Source organism: Aulostomus chinensis, chromosome 1 (genome assembly GCF_037954235.1).
Source record: "Aulostomus chinensis isolate RoL2024-O1b breed Wild chromosome 1, RoL_Achi_v1.0, whole genome shotgun sequence".
NCBI classification, from domain to species: domain Eukaryota; kingdom Metazoa; phylum Chordata; class Actinopteri; order Syngnathiformes; family Aulostomidae; genus Aulostomus; species Aulostomus chinensis.
In genome coordinates this window covers 10,081,600-10,087,020 of record NC_141320.1, presented here as the reverse complement: position 1 = coordinate 10,087,020, position 5,421 = coordinate 10,081,600, and the positions used below count along the sequence as shown (strand labels likewise).

At 41.8% G+C, this 5,421-nt stretch overlaps 1 non-coding gene across 1 annotated transcript; it reads right to left on the bottom strand.

Moving 5' to 3' along the window:
• Nucleotides 1-249: 249 nt before the first annotated feature.
• trnal-cag (transfer RNA leucine (anticodon CAG)) lies at nt 250-332 on the bottom strand. Its single transcript has one exon. It is a non-coding gene; the product is annotated as a tRNA-Leu (tRNA).
• Between the last annotated feature and the right edge of the window lie 5,089 nt (nt 333-5,421).

The window sequence follows — 5,421 nt, the reverse complement described above, 5'->3', positions numbered from 1 at the left end:
GAAGTTAATGGACAAAATGTGAATTGAAAGAAAACACATTCCTTCAGTAGACTTTGATCCAACATTGAAGTTCGAGTTTGGTGGCTGCTCCATGTTGGAGGAAACCAGGCGATGTTGGACCGTCACAGGGAAGCTCCTTTGCCTCCTCTGCTGCCAGTTCAACCACTCACTCCCATCAGTGGAGAGCAGCTTCAACTGGGTTTGGAATTTACCACTGTGGATGCATAGGAATGTGGAGAAAATGTCCTTTGTCAGAAGTGGGATTTGAACCCACGCCTCCAGGAGAGACTGCGACCTGAACGCAGCGCCTTAGACCGCTCGGCCATCCTGACAGAAACTGACAGTTGCAGACTGAATTAATTCACTGACAAAGTAGAATTTTTTCCACAGGAGCTACTGGCTCCTTAGTTGTTGCATTTATTGTTAACATTAAACACACAGTCTGAGTTCATGGCAGTAAGAAATGAATTTCATTTTTCTAAAGGACAAGAAATGAACCAGAACATTAGAACCACATTGCATCTCTTGATCAGTTTGTTACATGGGACACCTTCCAGACAGGAAGGTCCCACCAAGACTTGAACTGGGATCACTGGATCCAGAGTCCAGAGGGCTCACCATTCCACCATGGAACCAAACACAAGGAGGAGGTTCCTCAAAATACAACTTGACATCACCTGCAATCAACCTGTTGATATTTGGAGGTTCATCTTGCTCTTGTTCCAGACTACATTGGCAAAAGGAACAAGAACCACAAGGAAATCATGGAACTCCAGATTTATTCAGGACTTTCTAACTCCATCGTATGACCTGGGAGCAAAGACTGGCCAGGCCTTCCTTAATTTATCAGTTAATTACTGCTTCAACAAACATGCCACTTAATTAAGTTACCAGAATTTCTCTCATTGAAAAACCCACCAGCCTGATTTCTTGACATGACATGAAAAATTCTCCAAAAACCCACAGTTGGGTGGAAAGATACCAGGTTAACCAGGAGGAGTCCTGCTCCTGAACCATGGATGGAACAAAGTCCACTGGAAAACTCAGCAGTTCCTGAGTGCCAGATCCATCCAGGAGCTTGGGTCTCCCCTTGACTGTGGTGATCCATGAGATCAAGGAGGACAGAGGGAAGAAGGATCCTGTTGGAGATCTCCTCCCTTCTTCCTCCACTTCACTACAACTTGGATGTCAGGAATATGAGGTACTTTACTCAAATGAGGTATTAGGAGTTTCCTGTTTGACAAGAAGGAAGTCAGAGGTTCATCCCTCACTTGTTGGTGGTGCCCTCAACCTGCTGAGAGCATCACTTAGTTCTCTACAGAGAAACATGGCAGCTCTGCTGAAGGCTGCAGGAAACCTGCTGGAACGGAGACTTGGACTCAGGTCACTGGATTCAAAGTCCAGGGTGCCAACAGGTCCACCAGGGCATCTGTGCTTTACTTACCGTGTAAAAAGGACCACAGTGGTCGTCTGGTTTTAATTTAACAAACAAATACGGTTGAAAACTTTGAGACAGTGACACAGGGCTCTTATTTGAAGGGCCATGGGATGGGAAATATCCCAGACCTCTGAGATCAGAGCTCTCACTTTGATCTCAGGGTCCTGACTTTGGGGGTTCTTCCTTTGGTCTTCAAATACTTGTGGTTTTTATTGGCAGAACTTTCAACTTGCATGCAAAAAGAGAATCACAGTCGATGTAAACCCAGCAGACAGTGTTTATTTCTAATAAATCAGACAATCACACAAATGAGAATGAAAGGAAAAAACAATAAAATGTTTTCAAATCCTTCTCCACTCTAAAGCTTTTTAAAGTTCACTTGAAGGTTCAAAGGTGGTGGTGAGGAGGTCACCCTGATCCTCCCTGTCGTCACTGCCAGGATTCTTTCTTCTGGTGCTGTGGTTCTTCTGATGAAGGGGGCGTGATGTTTGCTGTCTCAGGCTCCACCAAATGTCCTCTTTAGGATGCCACAATGTGGCCTCTTCACTGCTCCATCTTCCCTGCATCGGAGACACCAGGGTTCCTCCTGGTGCCGACCCCATCGTCCTTCTACCCAATGGTGCGGCCATGGATCCTCAGAAGAGGCTGGGATCCTTCTTCTCATCAGAGCCACAGTTTTTCCTGGAGGGAACAACAGGAGCTTTGTTGTAATGTTTTGCTCGATGTTTCCTGCACAGACCGTCAGGATCTGTGACGCCATCTTGTGGTAGGGGGTCATCATCTTGTTGTGTGGTAGTGGATTCATTGATCTGCTGTTTCAACACATTCAAGTTCATTATCCTACAAGTCAAAGTACATTTGGTGTGGAGTTTTAGTTTCTGGCCTCAATCATAACGTGTGCCTTTCTTCTTCATGAACATTTCTCAGCTTTGTAAGTTTATTCTAGTTTTTCTTCCTCACTTTTCTATTCCATTGTTGTTGAAGATTCTGCTGCAGGTTGGAGTTCCCTGTTGACTGAAGCAGAAACAGGAACAACAAGCTGGAGGCTGTCAGAGCTCCAAGTTGGGGGCTGATATTCAAGCAGGAGATGAACACATCCAGGTTAGCATCCCTCTCAGAAGCTGCTACTTTAGCTCTTCAGAATACAGCAGCCTAGCATAGCTTCATCTGGCCAGTTAGTGGCCCACTTTGATGTCTGGGATATCAGGTTCAAGGTTCTTCACAGCTCTGAATGAAGGCTTTCTAAAGTGTTAACCAGTACTCCAGTTGTAAAAAACAATCAGGGGGGATGGTAGATTTTGATGTTTAGGAACAGATCATTTGTGCTGATGACAGCGCATCAGGTGAGAGACCAACAGTGTACCCTTACTCCTCTAAAACAACATGCATGCTATGGATATTACCTGTCTGCTACTCCTGTCATTGATCTTGACCAAGCCCCCAGGCTGACACTGCTACCACTGCTCCTACATAGTTAGAGTCAAATGCAGAGGACATTTTCCCACCGGGTGCAAGTGCAACTTCATACTCATGCTACCTATAAATCTGGGAATTCATCTATATTTTGAAACAAAACATTCTCAAGTCAAGTCCATTTTAATTAAAGTGCAAGAGCAAAAGAATGAAACAAATGGACTGTGGCAGGATAGCGCTACACTCCCCACCATGAGGGGCAGTGTGGCAGACGATAGTGAGTGGTCACCTAGAAGTAGACCTGGTCCGACCCTTCTCCGTCCTTTCCGCTTCCTCTCCCTCCTTCACGGAGCCGACAGCCGTGCGTGGTGGCGTCTCGCTGGTCAGCAGATCGGTTACAAACAAAGGTACCTCAAAACCTCAAAATAATGCTACAGTGATGTCGGAAGAATTGCTAATGAACTCAAAATGATGCTAACAGTAATGGAGGAAGAGTTGCTAATAACCTCAAAATAATGCTACAATGATGTTGTAAAAATTGCTAATGATCTCAAAATGATGCGACAGTGATGTCATAAGAATTGCTAATGAACTCAAAATTATGCTAACAGTAATGTAGTGATAGTTGCTAATAAACTCAAAGTGATGCTGACAGTCGTGTAGTAAGAGTTGCTACTAACCACAAAATAATGCTACAGTGATGTCGGAAGAATTGCAAATGAACTCAAAATGATGCTAACAGTAATGTAGTGATAGTTGCTAATAAACTCAGTGATGCTAACAGTAATCTAGTGAAAGTTTCGAATAACCTCAAAGTGATGCTGACAGTCATGTACTAAGAGTTGCTACTAACCTCAAAACAATGCAACAGTAATGTAGTAAGAGTTGCTACGAACCTCCAAATAATGCGACAGTGATGTCGGAAGAATTGCTAATGATCTCAAAATGATGTGACAGTGATGTCGTAAGAATCACTAATGAACACAAAATGATGCTAACAGTAATGTAGTGATAGTTGCTAATAAACTCAGTGAGGCTTACAGTAATGTAGTACGTGTTTCGAACAATTTCAAATGATGCTGAAAGTCATGTAGTAAGAGTTGCTACTACCCTCAAAATAATGCTACAGTGATGTCGTAGGAATTGCTAATGAACGCAAAATAATGCGAAAGTAATGTCGGAAGAATTGCTAATGATCTCAAAATGATGCTAAGAGTAATGTAGTGATAGTTGCTAATAAACTCAGTGATGCTTTCAGTAATATAGTAAATGTTTCGGATAACCTCAAAGTGATGCTGACAGTCATGTCGTAAGAGTTGCTACGAACCTCAAAATAATGCAACAGTGATGTTGGAAGCATTGCTAATGATCTCAAAATGATGCGACAGTGATGGAGTAAGAATTGCTAATGAACTCAAAATGATGCTAAGAGTAATGTAGTGATAGTTGCTAATGACCTCAAAGTGATGCCGACAGTCATGTAGTAAGAGTTGCTATGAACCTCAAAATATTGCGACAGTGATTTCAGAAGAATTGCTAATGATCTCAAACTGATGCGACAGTGATGGAGTAAGAATTGCTCATGAACTCAAAATGATGCTCACAGTAATGTAGTGATAGTTGCTAATAAACTCAGTGATGCTTACAGTAATGTAGTAAGAGTTTCGAACAACCTCAAAGTGATGCTGACAGTCATGTAGCAAGAGTTGGTACGAACCTCAATTTAATGCTACAGTGATGTCGTAAGAATTGCTAATAAACTCAAAATGATGCTAGCAGTAATGTAGTGATAGTTGCTAATAAACTCAAAGTCATGCTGACAGTCATGTAGGAAGAGATGCTACGAACCTCAAAATAATGCGACAGTGATGTCAGAAGAATTGCGAAAGATCTCAAATTGATGGTGATGTCCTCAGAATTGCTAATGAACTCAAAATGATGCTAGCAGTAATGGAGTGATAGTTGCTAATAAACTCAAAGTGATGCTGACAGTAATGTAGTAAGAGTTGCTACGAACCTTTAAATAATGCAACAGTAATGTAGTAAGAGTTGCTACGAACCTCAAAATAATGCGACAGTGATGTCAGAAGAATTGCTAATGATCTAAAAATGATGCAACAGTGATGTAGTAAGAATTGCTAATGAACCAAAAATTATGCTAACAGTAATGGAGTGAAAGTTTCAAATAACCTCAAAGTGATGCTGACAGTCATGTAGTAAGTGTTGCTACGAACCTCAAAATATTGCGACAGTGATGTCGGAAGAATTGCTAATGAACTGAAAATGATGCTAACAGCAATGTAGTGATAGTTGCTAATAAACTCAGTGATGCTTACAGTAATGTAGTAAGAGTTTCGAACAACCTCAAAGTGATGCTGACAGTCATGAAGTAAGAGTTGCTACTAACCTCATTTTAATGCTACAGTGATGTCGTTAGAATTGCGAATAAACTCAAAATGATGCTAACTGTAATGTAGTGATAGTTGCTAATAAACTCAAAGTGATGCTGACAGTAATGTAGTAAGAGTTGCTACGAACCTCAAAATATTGCGACAGTGATGTCGGAAGAA